This window comes from Canis aureus, chromosome 1 (assembly GCF_053574225.1).
Source record: "Canis aureus isolate CA01 chromosome 1, VMU_Caureus_v.1.0, whole genome shotgun sequence".
Classification (NCBI taxonomy): domain Eukaryota; kingdom Metazoa; phylum Chordata; class Mammalia; order Carnivora; family Canidae; genus Canis; species Canis aureus.
Window position 1 is genome coordinate 82,257,545 of NC_135611.1, and position 18,183 is coordinate 82,275,727.

Genomic DNA, 18,183 nt, shown 5'->3' on the forward strand with positions numbered 1-18,183 from the left:
GAACCACTGAGCCATCCAGGGATCCCCTCAAGGAGTGTTTCTTATGTTACTGGAAATCCTTAAAAGAATTGAATCATAGACTCTGGATTTCCTTACACTGATCCATTTACCTGGAATTTAAAGCTCATCTTCAATAAATTGAATGTAATTTTGTGCATTAACAGGTAGTTCTTTAAATGTCCTTGCATTGATATATCTGTGCTCCAATCTAGGAGAGTCTTACATTGAACTTCAATTTTATTTAAGACTTCTTGGTTTGCTAGGAAATGAGGTATGATTTCACCATTTAACTTGTAAGCAACTCCAACTTTGATTTCCATAAACATGTCCAAAATATTTAATTTGGTAAGTGCCAATGCAGGAAATTCACTAATCATAGGAGCATATTTGAGCAAAATGAGGTCCAACTAGCTACACTTTCTTTTCCTTTCAGTGATTACCCCAAACTCTCCACCTTGTGTTTGTAATAATTCTCCAATTTCATTGTTTTGCTAAGTAGGGAAGGCACCAGTGCCAACTTGAGTTGTGTAACCTTTCACAACCCCATCACATCTCCAGTATTTGAGGGGGCATAGCCAACTGGGTATAGACACCTCCAACTGTACGATTCAAAGAGGCTATAAAAGGATAAGTTCCAAAATCTGTATCTAGTACTGCTGCATTCACATCTTCTACCAAGATTTTCTTTGGTGGTCCCTGTAGGGCCCCCTTGAGGAAATAAACTCTATCTCTCACCATTGGTTTAATCCTTTTCATATAGCTCTTGAGGTTTTGTAATTCACTTTCAATCTTGATTTCCAGGGTGGGGTATATGATTTGTATTGGTTGGCCAGAACTTTGAACCTCTCAGAGAAGCCATCAGAGTCAGAAACAAGATCATATATCTGCAGTCCACTCCCAGTAGCTTTGGAAGAATAAACTAGGCCAATGTGCTTTTTTGTGGTACTCACATTTTTCCTTGCTTATTCTTGTCTCTGTTGCTCCTGGAGACCATCAGTTGCTTGATGATAATTGAATACAGTGTTAGCACTGTCAGATATGATAGGCCTTTTTTTCCCTAGCCTTCTAGACTTTTCCCTTTTTGGACATTTTCCTCTGCTTCCTCAATCTGGGAAGATGAATTATCACAGCATTTCCAATGAATGCAGTAACATTTGGGTTAATTATTCTACTGGGTAAAAGATGGAATAATACATACAGAATCTATAACTGTATGGCTGGTGTTATTTTCTCCTTTTCAACAGTGGCACACAATGTTGGTGTTTTGCACCAGCAGTTCTACCGCCTTCCTTTTGCCTTTTTGCCCCTCTGAGCACCCAGCATCTTGGTCACCTGGGTCCCCTGCCCTGAGTCACTCCCAAGGCGGCCACAATTGAGGTTGGAGAAAGAGGATGTAATGGGGTTGATCTCAGTGCCAGTGGCTCCAGTGATGAGAGGAGATCCCAAAGGGGACGCAGGCAGCAAGGAGTGAGCAAATTGAACTGCTCTCTGGCCACCAGCCACATGCTGAGGGAGAAGGAGCCAAAGGTCTGCCTGAGTATTTATCTTTTTAACGATAAACACTTTTCTTCAAAATTTTCAATGAAAAATTTCAAATATGCAGAATGATTGAAAGACCAATACAATAAGCATCATATACCATACCTACTACCTAGATTCAATGATTAACATGACATAAATTTAATAATTAGTAAATTACCATTTTCCTTAATGTATACACACACATATATATATGGAAATTGGTTGTGTGTATATATGTGTGGAGTGTGTACATATGTGAAAGATGTGTATATATGTATATATGGATGTTAGTGTGGAATGTGTACATATGTGGAATATCTATGTGTGTGTATATATATATGTATATATATATATGGAAGTTGGTTACAGATGTTATGATACATCAGCTCTAATATTCAGCATGCAGCTCTTTTAGAATGAAAACAGTCTTTCAATTACTAAACCATAATCACGCCTAAGAATATTAGCAATAATTTCAGTATTATCTAATATCAAGTCCCTAGTTGAAATTTCCTAGTTACCATCCATGTATCTTTTTATTTATTATTCATTCATTTCAAGTAATCACTACCCCCAACCTGGGGCTGTAGCTCACGACCCTGAGATCATGGAGCTACTCTTTGTGACCATTCAGTTTTCCAGAGAGAGGTCCTGGAGTCTAGAGCCTAGAAGAAGTTATTATGCCTGGTTGCTGGCACTCTTGGACTGAGGGAGGGAGCTCAATCAGGGCATAGGCTTTCCCTTCATTCCCATTTGTAGTCTGAGACATCGTCACCATCACAACTCTCTGCCATGCCTGCATCTTTAAGCAATAATTTCTGTTCTCAGAGAATAAATCTCCTGTCTCTTTGGGGGCAGTTAAATATTGTCATCTGACTGCTCAACTAGAAGGAGAGACCTGGGACTTCCTATTCCCCACAAGATTTTTCAACCAGTTCCTTTGTCACCTGCTTCTCCCACGCTGTAGCTGGTACTGCTGACTTATGATCTTTTTCAAGGGTCCTATGGGGGTGAATCAGCATTCCTCATTGATTTCTCCTTGGCACTTGGGTTTCAGCTTCCTTTAGCTCTGCCAAGTCAATTTTGACCTCTCCATCTGTTTTAAACCTCCTGAAATTTTATTGAATTATCATGTCCACTATTTTCCCTTCTCTGGTTCTTCTTGTTGCCCCTTGTCTTCAGCCCTGTACTGTGGGAGTTTTAGAAATAAGCAGAAGTGATGCCTGTATCCAGTCCTTCATATTTACACAAAGGCCTCCTCAAGCCGGCTTAAATCTTCACTATTTGGGAAAATGTATTCTGTTTGTAAAATATGTGAAAATCCCCTAAAGACTCACCATTGATCCTACTACAAATTGTACCATAATTAGCTAGCCATTACCCTAGTGTTGGACATTTAGATGGCTTCCAATCTGAAATATGATAGTGACACAATATGAGCATTTTGTGCATGAATTATCCATATTATGGCTATTTTTCTCCTTAAATTGTTTAAATTTGCATTTCTTCAAGTGCTTTTTTTCCTCCCACATATATATGAGATCTGCATTTCTTTTGTGATTTATCTGTCATATATCATATATTATTATAATATTTATATATGTTAATTTGTTATACTTACAGCAATATATTTATGGTTAAGCATTTGCTTTTTAATTTTTGTTTACAATTGGGGGTGTAGACACTTCAAATTTTTGCACAAACACACTTGACTCTTCAAGTGATTTCTTCCATCACTTTTAAACTCAAAAATATATTCTCCTGTAGATATTTAGTAAATATTCTGACTTGGGAGTTAAAGATGATTTATTATTGTAGAGGTTAAACCTAGAGTTCTCTTTTTGTATTAATATTAAAATATGTTTGTTTTATAAAAATTTTAAAGTAGAATCCAAATAATATATTCATAATATACAAATTGCATTATGTATATGCAACTGCATAAAAAAATATATATAAGAAATTCTAGAAAGAAAATACAACAAATGATTCATAGTTACTGTCTTTGGGCACTAAAAATTTCTCTATGTTTCGGTATTATATTTTCTGTATTTCCTTAACTATACGGGCATTTTTTGGATATTACAAATGAAAAATTAAACCTTAATTTTAAAGATGAGTTTATTTATTTATCTTTAAATTTTTATTTATTTATTTTAAGTACTCTCTCTCCAAATGTGGAGCTTGAGCTCATGACACCAAGATCAAGAACCACATGCTCTTTGGACTGAACCAGCTAGGCATCTTCCATCCTCCCTACCAACTTTTTAATAATAAATTATTTATTTAAAGACTACTTTAGAAATAAAGTTTACAAATAGTTCTGAGAAGCGTGATTATTTTCTTAGTGATAAATTCTTAAATTTTTTTTTAATATAAAAAACTGTATATAATCAATGTTTACAACTTACTGAATTTGGAGAGAATTATATACCCATGAAACCAGCACTACAACCTATGGCATCAACATATTCATCAAATCCAAAAGTTTCCTCCTGCCTTCTTATGTTTTTATTATTCTCATTATTATTATTATTATTATTGACTTGACATAAGATCTAACCTTGTAGCAGATTTTTAACTGTCCAATATAGAATGGGGAGGTAACTAGTTAAGATACTATTTAAGAGTTCTGAGGCTGCAGCAGTGCATTCTGAGAAAAATATGGAGAGAGAAGATTTGGGGTAGAGGAAATAAATGACACTGAAGTGTGGGGAATTCCCAGCAAGGGAGGGAAGGAGAAAGTGGACTCAGTGAAGAACTAAGCAGAGAGGTGCCTGAGAGAGCTATCATGGCTTAAGTCCTCTGAAGAGAGGAAAGCCTAATGAAAGAGCGGTCTTCCTTGTCTCTGTGCTCATCTCCAAGACCATTCCTGCAGATGCTGCTAGGCACAGCTGAAGACAAGCATGTTGAGATGGAGAGAAAAAGTGCTTCATTTTTTGGTATATGACATAGGTGCATCACATTCCACTGGATTTTTGTGTAATTCACCAGACTCATGTTAGCACTTACAGTTAGTCTTTTCAAGAGCAGTGAATGCTGCAAACTTAAAACGCCACAAAACCCTACTCCTTGGCTGTTCTTTTTCTTTCCCTTTCCAAGAAGAGTTATTAAGTAATTGAATTATAAGGCTATAAATACTCAAAGTATTATATACTTTCTCAAATTGAAAGTATAGTTCCCCTAAGCAGCTGCCTGGACCTTCCTTTAGGAAGTGTGAATAAAACTACGGACCTCACCACAATTGGTGCTGAACTGTAATTGTCCAAATTGGATATTTTGACTTTGCTTCTTCTAGTTTTTGGGCCCATTCTTGGTATTATCCTCTATCTTCCACCTTTGCCACTTTAAGAGAATTTTATTGTTCGTTTAAAAAAGTTTTTATTCAAATTCCAGTTAGTTACCATACAGTGTAATTCAGTTTCAGTTGTACAATATAGTGATTCAACACTTCCATATATCACCCAGTGCCCTAATGAGAACTTTACATAACTATATGCAGTGGTGGCTTGTGGAAAAAACCCACTGTGTTTATAGGGGATGGCTTAGAATGGAAAAGTAATGCTGGATTTATGAGGTTGTAGGATTTGTCAGGAGGACAGGGCAGAATGAGGAAGAGACCACAGAATGTCAAGGTTGTGAACCATATCTTTGTTGAAGATGATATATGTCCTATCATTTGTCAAATATATTTTGTTACTTCACAGATATTTTAATGAAAATTATGTTCATATAAAAAATCAGAGATTATGCAATGTCTCTAGTCTTTTGGCCTAATTTTTAATAGCATCACTGGCTAGTTCTGTTAGATTACCACTGATTTCATTTAGGTCAGTGACATAAAAAGATATCCTAATGGTATAACCATCAGCCTTCAGGTCTCAATGCAGAGTATTCCAACCAGATTACTCCTGTGATGACTCTTGGCATTTTCTAAAGATGGCTTTTTAGTAATTAGTTGAACACATCAGTTTGCATGGCCTTCAAATCAATGCCAGTTAAACTGACCCAAGCCTAAATCTTGATTCTTGGTTTTCCATCCTAATGAAAATTACTGTGATGAAGGAACAGTGATTCAAATAAACAAACGTTTACTGAGTACCAACTGTGAGCAAGACCAAGTGATGCCATTCTTGTTGCCTAGTTTTGAGTAGAATACTCTGTGAGTGCTGATGCAGGGAACAGAGGCAGGCAGGGCAGAGGAAAGCTTGGAAATTTTTCAAGATTAATTAGCACAAAGGTGGGGCATTTGGGATATCTGGCACCAGATAGTAATCAACAGTACTAATTATACTCTCATATTAAATCAGTTATGGTGGATGAATTGGAGTTGATCAGCCAGTGTGGTTAAGGAAGCTGCAGCTGTTATGAGTTTCTCTTTAAAATATGTTTCCATGTCTCTATAGCTCATATATTGGTGGATTGTACTTCATTTTTATTTTTCTTAGAGAAAATGATCTCCATTTCCTCCCTCAGTTATGGTAGAAAGTTGAGTCACAAGAGTAAGATATGCAAACATAAAACTCACCTGCAATGATACATTCTCAACCAAGTCAAGTAGTCAACACTATTTATTTTCAGTTTCTTGATATTTATGTGAGGATGCTCACAATACTACAAAGGACATGTGACGGGTCTTGAGGCATAAGTTCTAAATTATGTCAGTTAATTATTAGGAGAAGACGCTATAATGTGTTCTGTTCATTAATATTCCAATTGGGAAGTGAGATTGCATTTGAAGCTGAGTAGGACTGGCTGGTGGGATCAAGAATGGATATTTCATCTTTTGAGCTCATGCATGGTTAAGTCACATCTTTCTGGTAGGCTCAGGTGAGTGCCATATGAAGGCTGGTGTGACCTTTTTTTAATTGCAGATTTTATTTTTGTTTTTAAAATCGATTTATCACACTGTAACTAGGCACTGAGAAGATATTTGTGCCGTTTTTCAGGAAATTCACATGATAGGCTTTAAAGCATTTTGTTGTACATGATAAGCATTCAACACATTCAGTATTCTTGGATAGAATATAAAAATGAAAAATGTACCTCTCTTTCTGAATAAGAGTGTTTTTAGTAAGTGGACACATATAGTTATATATGATGCATCTTGGAGAATATTCAGTCTTCTGTGTTTTCTATAAATTGGTAGTTAGACATAGCGTCTGTCAATTCTAGAGGATTGATCAAATTTGGGTTAAATTATTTTTGGCAAGAATATTTCCACAGATAGTAGTGAGTGTATATGTATATGTATATGTATATACATATATATATATATATTCATAGGATGCTTAGTTGTTTCTCTTTTGTTCTATTAGCAATTATTGATATTTTCCTAAAACTCTTAATTCATTAGACATTGCAAAATGTTGATATTTTAATTGCATCTTTCTTTATTAACTGGTATGTTTCTGTAAAGAGAATTTCCCCTTATCAACTCTTTGGTTACCCTGAGATATAGTTTATATAGGAAATTCAGGGAAACACTTAACTTGGGGGCTGAATAGGGCTGGATGGTTTTTAAGCTAATAAGACATTATTCTGATTTATGCTTCAAACAGTCAATAGTATCTGAAGAAATTTAAAAATTGTGAAGATGAAACTCTTTTCTATTTACCCCAGTATTTTCCTATGCTCTTAGTTTCTTCTTCAGGGTTTCTATCCAGTATCATTTGCCTCCAGCCTTTAGAATTTCTTCTAGTGGAGGTATTTGCAATGACTTCTTTCAGGTTTTATTTATTAGAACATGCCTTTATTTTACTGCAGTTTATGAAGGATATTCTTGTGGGTTATAGAATTCTAGCTAGAGAGTTTTTTTCTTTCAGTACTTCAGTGATATCATTTCAATGTCTAGTCATCCTTTTCTTCTGATGAGAAAGGTCAGGGATCATTTGTAACATTGGCCCCCTGTACATAACATGTCCTTTTCCCTGACTGCTTTGAAGTTTATTTTCACCTTTAACTATGATATGCCTATTTTTATTTTTTTAAATATTGCTTGACATTTGCTGATCTTATATTTATTGTGCTTGATGTTGATGTGTTTGATCAATTTTAGAAAATTCTTGATCTCTATCTCTTTAAATATTTATTTTGTCTCCATTTTCTCTCCTTTTCTTCTTCTGAGATTCCAATAGCACGTATATTAGACTGTTTAGTATTGCCTCTCAAATCTCAGATGCTCTCTTCCAGATTTTCCCATAATTTTTCACTTTTGTGTCTCCTTTTGTATAATTTCTTTGTATAGTTTTCTATTTTCAAGTTATAATTCCTTTCCTCTGAGTGTACAATCTATTGTTAGGCTGATTAAGTGAATTCTTAATTTCTGGTATAATTTTTACTTCCAGCATTTCCTTTTGTTTCTTTTTATAATTTACATTAACCTGCTGAAATCTTTCATAGGCTTATATGTATTGTCTACATTGTCTAATAGATGCTTTAACATATGTATCATATTTGTTTTAAAGTCCCTGTCTGGATCTGAGTGTTTCTTTCTTCTTTTTGTAACCTGTAATTTCTTACTGTGTACCAGCCATTTTAAAAAATTAACAGTAGAGATAGACATAAAGAACATTTACTCTAATAAAAAGATACACTATTTTTTCTTTCAGGCTGGTAAGAAGAGAGTACTAATTTGTAATTTTTTTGGGTCTAGGCTTTGTTGCAGCTTTAGCTTGATTCAATTCTCTACTAGTTTCAAATATTTGGTACTTTCTCTTCAGTAAGGACTGGAATCTGAGCACTGGTGAGATCCCAGAAATCTCTTTACTGTACAGATGAACTATCTGAGTTTTGAGCTGTGGAAGATCTCTCTTTGCTTTGTAGCCTGGCTGTTAGCTTTTTGAGTCTTTGGGGACTTTGCTTTGCTTTCTGGTTCTGTTCCTCGTGTTCTGTGTTTGTACAGGCGCAGGATAGCAGAGCTATCAGAATCTTTGGAAGGCTGCTTCAACATGCCCAAGAAAGCTAGAGTAACCAAGAGGCATTTCTCTCAGCTTTTTTCTTTTTTTTTTTTTTTTTCTGAAGAGGCAGGAGGAACACTGTAATCAAAGGCATTGGGGTGGAAATAGACTAATTTGTTCAGGGACTGTAACACACTGGTCTGGTTGGTAAGGGGTGTGCAGCTGAAGAGGAGTCAGGGTGTTGAATCAATGCTTAAGATATTGGATGGGACCATATTAAAATAGGCTTGGATGTTAAGACAATAACTTTGTATTTTTTGGTAGTAGGAAAACTTGGCACGATAATGACCAAGAAAATTACATGCTGCAAATGGCAATTTAGAAAGATTAATATTGCCACATTATGCATGATGATGGGAGAGCCGGTCTTGAGCCAAGGAAATCAACAAGGTAATTATTAAAATATTTCATGCACAAGGTGATAAGAACTCCCATCAGGAGAAGCAGAGAAAATGGTCCAACTTTTCTGAAGAATTTTCACCTCTATGAGCTATTCATACTCATGCTTCCTTCGCTAAAAGCTTCTGGCACTTATGTGGGCTTTTTTTTTTTCCTTCTTCTTCATGAGCTGCTGTGACTTATAAAGAAGAAACAGAGTAATTCATGTTATGCTAGCATGGAGGGGGAAGATTTTACTCAAATATAGGTAAAATATCAAAATAGAATTCAATATTATGCCTCTTGCTTTCATCAATGTGAGGAGAAGAAATTACTCCTGGAAATCATCTTTTGTTAGGACTTCATTAAGATTCCAGTGACTCCTAACTTTTGGGGAGTTATAGGTGTGCCTCGGTGATGATCCATTGCAATATGCCAAAGTAACAAATAACCTTAAGATTTCTGTGGCATGAGACTTTAACACTTTTTCCCCCCTTATACTACAGATCTATTTTGAGTTGGCAGGGGGCACCAGTGGGTTGTAAACTCTTAGGAGCTCAAACTAATGGAGCTGTTGCCATTTCAACCATCACCAACCACTGTATCAGAGGGAAAAGGAAAGTGATGGGCCCTGTTTCTTAAAGCTTCTGTCTGGAAGTGCCATAAGTTGCTTCTCATATTTCATGGCTCAGTTACATGATTATACCTACTTCTAGAGGTGGGGAGGTGTTATCCATGGACCTGGCAGAGAGAAAGCCAGAAGATATGTGATCAGTCCTAATGACTATCATAGAATCACTTTAATAATCTCATTAAAACTGTGGACCCTGAGGTGCCTGGGTGGCTCAGTTAGTTGAGAATTTGACTCTTGGTTTCTGTTCAGGTCATAATCTCAGGATTGTGAGATTGAGCCCTGCATCAGGCTCTACACTCAGCAGGGAGTCTGCTTGAGATTCTCTCTCTCCCTCTCTCTTTTCCCCTCCCCGGCTCTCTCCCTCTCTCAAATAAATAAATGAATTTTAAAAAAAGAACTATGGATGCTCCTTCAAAAAAATGTACACATATACATATTTCAGTGCTTCCATTTCTATTTCAAATGGTTCATAAGCATCCTGAAGCTTACTCATTGATTCCCAAAAAGTTCAATTATAGATAAGAACCTTAGTTCTAAATCATATATTCATTGTGATTTTTCTACCAGTACTGATCTGTTATTTTCTCCAACTCCTTAACCCCAATATCTCTTGAAAACAAACAAACAAACAAACAAACAAACAAACAAACCCAGTCCTCTTACCTATTATGTAGGGTGCTATGGAGATCTAAACAGTGTCAGATTTTCGGAATATGTTCTAGAGCAACATAAACTGGTACAATAAGGCAAGCACAGTCACTTCATAGCAATGTGATTGGGGCAAGTTACTTAATATTCTGTGTCTTTATTTTGTCTCTAAGTAGAAATTTTAAAATCTTTACAGAGTTCTTGGACATTTGAAGGGACAAATATTTAGGGGTGAGGGCAAAATATTCTTTACCCATAACAAGCTTGCAAAGTTGGGTGGTCTTGTATACATAAGAGGTGGAGAAATGATAGTAACAGTGGAATCATAAGTGTTACTAGAAGAATACCACAATAGCATAGGTTGTGCCCCTCCTGCTGATTTATGGCCTAATTGTAGACGAAGGCATATGACAACATTGAATATTGAAATAAATTACGATGTTGGCATGGGTAATTGCCAATGATTACCTTAGGAAACAAATGTTTTGAATTCAGAAGAGGAGGAGATTGCTATAGGTGGTGGGATCTTGGGAAGAAATTATAGAAGAGGTGAGATTTGAACTTTTGGGGGGACAAAATTTGGCTTCATGGAGTGATGGAGGCAGATGTTTTGGTTGGAAGGAATAATGGAGCAAAGCCATGGAATTAAATGACACAATGTATGTTAACACTTTAGGCCTTTGGCCCTAGTCACATCTATGGTTTATTCAGCATCTGGGAAGAGCCTAAAGGATTGCAATAGCCAAACCTGGGCCAGGAGGTGGGGGAACAGGGGGTTTAGGCACTGGGGCATATGATACTGTGTTTTACAATAAGAAATATGTATTTGGTTTTTATCCCTGTTTCTGACACAGAAGCCCTAAAACCCTTGGAATCTCCTAAGTGATAAGGGTGACTAGGTGTCTTAGTATTCATAATAAGCTCCTTTCAATCACACATGAGTTTATGTTAATAAGGTGACTTTCAGAAAGCATTAAGGATGGGAGTGGGTGGTTGCCAGTGGAACTAACTCAGTGATTAGAGGGTCCAAACTGAGTCCCACTCCCCAATCTCTGGAGAGAGCAGAGGGGCTAGAGATTGAAATCAGTCACCAATGGCTAATGACTTAATCAATCATATCTAAGTAATGATGCCTCCATAAAAATTCAAAAGAGTAGGGTTTGGAGAGCTTGTAGGTTGGGGAACCATAATGCTTCAACATGCCACCATGTAGGTCTCAATCTCCATTAGGACAGAAGCTTTTTCTTTCAGGACCTTGCCCTATGTATCTCTTCATCTGGCTGTTGATTCATATCCTTTAATATCCCTTATAATACACTAGGAATCTAGTGAATAAATGGATTTCTTGAGTTCTGTGAGGCACTCTAGCAAATGAATTGAACCCAAGGAGGGGATTGTGGGAACCTCTCATTTATAGTCAGTGTGTCAGAAGCACAGGTAATCTAGACTTGCCATTGATGTCTGAAGTGGGAAGCAGTCTTGTAAGGCTGAGACCTTACCCCATACCTGTGGGATTTGACATTATCTTCCAGTAGAGAGTATCAGAGGTAAGTTGAATCATAGGATACCCAGCTTGGGTGGGAGAACCACGTGGTGGCATGGGGAACAGTCCCCTTCCCCCTATAAACACACTTGGAATTGAGTGACAAGAACCTTTAGGGTACTTGGAAGAGGTTTAGATTACAGGGGGGAATGATAAGATCCTGGGTGGGTAATAGGAAAGGGATAAGGCCAGACCTAGGCATTGGTGCAGTTTGATTATCTAACTCAACCTCTGCTTTCTGTTTCTGGTTAGCACCACTGTCCCCCAGGGAGCCAGTATCTGAAAAGTTATCTTAACTCTTCTAGGAACCTAAGAAGGATCTGAAACCTACCATTCTGGGAGTATTTGAATTTTATACGGACCCAAATCATAAGCTAAGGTCACATATCCAAATGATGGACAGGTGAAGTAGTTTCAGTGGTGACAGGTGTTTGGGCAGCTTTCCAGAGCTATGCACCTTGTTCTGTAGCTACTCCTGCTGACGCTGCCCTACACTTCTTTGACATGCTGAGGCTTGCTCTTCCATCACTGGACAAAAAAAAAAAAAAAAAAGCACAAAGAAGCAGAGAGGCCCTCTACACTTGGATGAATTGAACACTTGTCTCTTATACCACTCAACAGCAGTCATTATGGGTGAGAGGCTCAGAAAGCAACACTGAGCAGAGTGCTGTACTCCAGCTTCAGAGAACTTGCCTGGTATCAGCTTCCTTGAGTTCACCTGTAGTGAGGATTAATTGATTGATTGATTTATATCATTTAGTCCCCTGTTGAATTCCAAATCAGGCATCCTTAGCGAAGAGTCTACTGGGGTACCAAAAAGTAATTAATGCCTTTTCTACATCTGATTGCCCCCAAATGATTATTTTGAGGTTGCTTATTGTCAGGTTTTTTTTTGCTCCTTTTCCTGTATCTTTCGTTAAGAAATAATGGAGGTCTGTAGGTCTAAGTTCTCTAAAAGGCATGTGGAACACTGAGTCCATCAGACTTTAGTATAAAAATTTTGTCTTCTCTCTGATTTTTCTAGTCTAGCAATAGGTCTTGCTAGGAACCCCGAAATTATAAGGTGGTCAAGCATTCATTAACTTTTTTTTCTTGCACATAGTTCACTTTAATATACTTGACAAACCATTTCAACTGCCTTAGTATTTTGATGGGAGTGAGCCCAGTGTATGCATACAATAAAATCATACAGACTTCCTACACTTTTCTCCTGCTTTAATTAATCTTGTAGTGCATTTAAAGGAATAAGTTTGCTAAAGTAAGAGTGGTGCAGAAAAGCGTTTTGAACACTGACTTCAGATTCACTTCAGGACTCTGAAGGGTACCCACCAAGCTAGAGGACGATGAAAACTCTAGGTGACATTGATTTATGAGAAGGCTGCCCACTTCCCTAAGAGCATCTCAGTTTCCCACTGGGTAATTTCTGCTCCACTGTAGATGGATGGATAAATCCAAAGGTCAGGGGTGATGTGCTCGTGGAGCTCCTGCTATGTGGGAGGAAACATCAAGAGAGGTGAGCATTACTCTAACACCGCTGTTCTCCCTATGGCTGCCATTGCTCCAGTTCCTCTAACATGCCAAACACATTCCACCTTCTGAGACTTTGCCACTGATGTTCTTGGGTGGAGACCCAGATGGTCTGTAATGTAAGTGCCAGGAGAGCAGAGATATCGTCTACTCAGTTCTGGTGTATCCCTAGTGCCTCTCTTGTAGTCCACACACAGAAAATGAAAGCCACTGAATGAATGAGCCCGTCTCTGGTACAGTTAGGGGCAGGTAGTTAGCATGGGTGATTGGCAGGGGGTGACTTAAGCTTGACAGATTAGGCCCTTTCCCTGGGATTTTGACTCTTGAGTGAAGGCATCGAAGCAGTAAGTGGTAGGTCATTCATTGTTGCCTCCCCAAAAGTGCAATGAGAACATATTGAAACTGGTCCTGTGTGTGGCTTATGGAATCAGCCTCATTGTTTTATAGACCACACTTAATATTTTACCCCCTCATATACCACCTGAATACAGCTGGACTATTTAAACATGGGACTACTTAGTATTGAATCATTCTTCTCTGTTTTGGTTTTGTTTTTGTTCTTCCTGGCTTGTTACGGGACAGATATCCAATTCCTATATTTTGAAATTTTGGCTAGTGTTTGTTTTTACCTTATCTTTTATTCCCTGGCTCAGAAAGAACACTGTTTACTGTGTATGGATTTTTTTTCAGTAATTGGATTTTTATATCATCATTTACAGCTAATGCCAACCTTCAATGTCCTGTAGAATAAAGATTGAAGATGGCTGGTATAGAAAACAAGAATTTGGGATTTTTTACCTCTCATGTCCACCAGAGATGGCAGTCAGTCCCTCTGATCTAAATATTGTTTATGGCCTGAAAAAAGCTTGTTCCAGAATAATCAGAGGCTAAAAACCCCAGAACTGCCTTTTTAGGAATATGTACTATGGATATTGACCAGTTTTTTCAGTAGTGTTTCCCCAGCCCAACAGACTGTTCCCCACATTGGTACCTATGAAAATGTGTGGTGCCCGTAAACACTAAGCGTTTTGTTTAAATATTAAACTTTAAAGTGCTACATCAATTTTTAATGTGCAAACTATCCTTGAAAGGCTCTGTTAGGTTGCTCTTCCCTATCAGGAAAATACTTGAGGGTTATTAGGCGAGCTCTCAGGTTACAAAGAAAAGGCCTACTCCCCAGCAAACCCTCCTCAGAGTGTCTCTGAAAAGCCAATTTGTAAGCAGAGGGCAGGCTGGCTCTGAATCACTTAAAGCCTCTATTTCCAAAACTGCTTTAACCAGTCAAATCCTCGGGAAGCTGAAAGCTCAGGCACTTCTTCAGTCAATGAAACTTAAGGCTTACCTCTTGCAAAGAATTGCTAACTGGAGGAGAATCATCTAGAACATGCCAGCACAGCAGTTTTCATTGGTGGAATTAGGGGCCCTAGTGGAAATGTCTCTGTAGTGAGTGATACCCTTGTTTCTCCCCTAAACATGTCACCTGATGAGTTTCTGCAACATTTGAATGAGGAGTTGTGTCTTGACTCAACTGGATTTCTGTGTTAAGTGTTGTTGTAGATGGCACTCCCCATTTCCTTATCTTATATGGGACATGGATTTGTAAAGAACAGGGTCAGAGAAAGGCCAGGACCATGATGCCTGACCTGGAACTTGGGTGGTAATGGTGAGGAGTCATGAATTTGGTTTACTTCATTCATTTGACCATTCATCTGTTTGTTTACTTGTTGAAGTAATTTATGGAGCACCCTAAGGCCATAAAGCCCTGGCCATGCCGCAGGACTGTGGAACAGCTAGTGTGTTTGAAATATAGTGAGATATGAGGGGAGTGCTATGAAATAAAATTGGACAGTCACTGCATGGTCAAGTTTGGAGGTGGTTCTGTCATTGGGTTGGGCACCTATTAGAACAGACTCAGCATTTCTGCTCCTCTGAGAGTAGATAGGCTCATTTACCCCCTGAGCTTTAGAATGTTCTAAAAAATATGTCTGGGGTATAGCTCAAGGCCTTCTTGGGCTGTGCTTTTAAGACTTTGCTGCCACGTCATGTGGGATACAAGCATGACAAAAGGAATTGATTTTTTTAAAAATTTATTCAGAGGCAGAGACACAGGCAGAGGGAGAAGCAGGCTCCATGCAGGGAGCCCGATGTGGAACTCGATCCTGGGTCTCCAGGATCACACCCCAGGCTGCAGGTGGCACTAAACCGCTGCACCACCAGGGCTGCCCGACAAAAGGATTTGAAATTGAGAAATATAGAAGATAGAATTGCTTGAAAGCTGGCTTCAAGAAGGCTGGCTTCAAGTGGAGCTTCAAGAACCAAGGATTTTATAATGATTTGCAGCTTCAGTACAAACGGAATTATCAATAACACAGAAAGGAAAGAAAATTATATGCTTTGGATATTAGGTCTAGATCTTTGTTAACTACCCAGAAGGATTGATTCTGGTTGAAAATTTACTGCTTCTTTATTATGTACATCTGTTAGCTTCACTGTTTGATAAGGTAGCCACTAACCACATGTGGCTATTTAAATTAAAATTAAATATAATTAAAAATTACTTCCTTGGTCACATTAGCCACATTTCAAGTACTCAGGAGCCTACATGTGGTTAATGGCTATTGTATTGGGCAACACAGATACAGACCATTTCCCTCATGGCAGGAAGTTCTGCTGGACAGCACTATGGATGACAACACGAGGTTAAAAAACTAGGGTAATACATTTCTATGATGTGCCCTCTTCCATTTCCCTCAGTGGGTATTCCAAACCTTCAGCTCGCTTAAGCTTTGTGCCCTAGTTCCTCATCACTTGCAGCAGCTAGTTGTGACTCTTAACATGGAAAACAGATAAGATTAGCTGTTGGCCTTTTTACCTTTTGGCCCTCTATGCCTTCCACCTGCTTCCTTGCACCTGCACCTATTTATCATCCTCTCTTAGGGGGAAGCCACCATCCGTCCTGTTTACTATGAATCCGTCCATCTGTGCACTAGAATCAGCTCTTCTGTGTCTTCAAGAACCAGGCTTTATCCATCAACTATCTACCATATACCAGATATATATACACACACACATATTTAAATACTTACAGATTCATAAGTTGGAAAAAAAAAGGTAAAGGGAGTCTTGTGTACCCTTCACCCAGTTTTCTTCAATGAATGATAACATCTTGCATAACTGTAAGCCAGTATCAAGAGCAGGTCGTCGACATTGGTACAACCCCCACACTTTATTCAGATTTTAACAGTTATGTATGCTCTCAGTGAATAAGTGTGTGTGTAACTTATATAACATCTAAGAATGTTGATAATATAGCATGTAACCTTTAAAACCTAGCTCTTTTCACTCTGCATAATTCCGGTGAAATCCATACCAGTTTGTTGTATCAGTAGTTTGTTGCTTATATTTACTGAAAACTATTCCAATGGTATGGGAGTGCCACGGTTTTTTTAACCATGCACCCATGGGAGGGCATCCGCCCTCCACCCCTGCTCCTGGTTTTCCAGGGTATTATAAATAAAGCTGCTATAAACATTCATGTTTTTGGGTATACATAAGTTGTTGTTTCTCTTGGATAAATGCCCAAGGTTTCAATTGTTGAGTTGAATGGCCAGTCCAGGTTAGATTTGTTAATAAACTGTACCCTGTTCTCCAGAATGGCTGTACCATTTAACATTCTCATGACAATGAGTGAGTGGTAATCCAGTTTCCTCTGCATCCTTGCCAGCATTTGGTGTTATCATTGTTATTTTAGCCATTCTAATAGGTGTGCTGGGATATCTTATGGTGGCTTAAATTTTCATTTCTCTTTAATTTTTGTTAAAATGATTCTTGATGCTGAATATCTTTCATGTGCTTACTTGCTATATACCCTCTTTGGTAAGATGTCTTTTCATGTCTTTGATGAAATATCTTGCCCATTTTCTTTCTTTTTTTAAAGATTATTTATTTATTCATGAGAGACACAGAGAGGCACAGACATAGGCCGACGGAGAAACAGGCTCCCCACAGGGAGCCCAATGTGGGACTCGATCCCAGAGCCCCGGGATCACGCCCTGAGCTGAAGGCAGACGCTCAACCACTGAGCCACACAGGCATCCCCCTCGCCTGTTTTCTAATTGGATTATTTGTTGATTGCTCTATTTTGAGAGTTCTTTATCTATTCTACAAAGTCTTTGTTGGATATATGGTTTGGAAATATTTTCTCCCAGTGTAGCCTGCCTTTTCATACTCTTCAGTCTTTGGTAGAGCAAAAAAATTTTTTAATTTTGATAAAGTCTCTCTCCTCTATATTCAACCTACATGTTTAACCCACTTTACTGATTTTTTTCCCTCAGTGCAAAAACTGCATCATGGTGCTCCCACCTTGAAAACTGCACCTACCTTGAGACATGTTTCTTCTCCTGTTGTCATATCGGCTAACGGTGCTGTAATCTAGCCAGTGCCCAAAATAGACACCTGGAAGTCATTCTTGACTCCTCCAACCTGCCAGCTTCTTCTTCTAGCCACCCGCCAAAATCTTGTCTATTTTTACTACATATTTCTCAGGCCCGTCCTATTTTGTTGTGTTATCCCTAGTGCCATTGTCTGAGTTCACATCCTTATTATTTCTTGTCAGGATCACTGTATTGAGCTCCTAATTGTGCTCCTGGCTTCCAGTCCTGCCTGATACAAAGCCGATTTCCCCATGGCTGCAGCATGATCTAGCTACAGAGTTATGCTTGAATTCCTTTACTTGATGTATACATTCTTTTATGCATCTTCCTCAGCTTCATCTCTTACTGCCCTCCAACACCAGACATTAGGTCCAACCATTCTACTCTACTTGCAGTTTCTCAAATGCACTGATTTCTTGATTCCAGTGCTTTGCTTGGGATGTTTTCCCATGCCTCTTCACTTGAACCTTTTGCTTTGCATTGCAGGTTCACCAGGAGAGTAACTCCTCCAAGGAGACTTCCCTGAGTACCAGAGACAGG

General features: G+C 38.3%; 1 pseudogene; it reads right to left on the reverse strand.

The window, feature by feature from the left end:
- Window positions 1-357: 357 nt before the first annotated feature.
- LOC144285708 (adenylosuccinate synthetase isozyme 2 pseudogene) lies at window positions 358-17,620 on the reverse strand (annotated as a pseudogene).
- Between the last annotated feature and the right edge of the window lie 563 nt (window positions 17,621-18,183).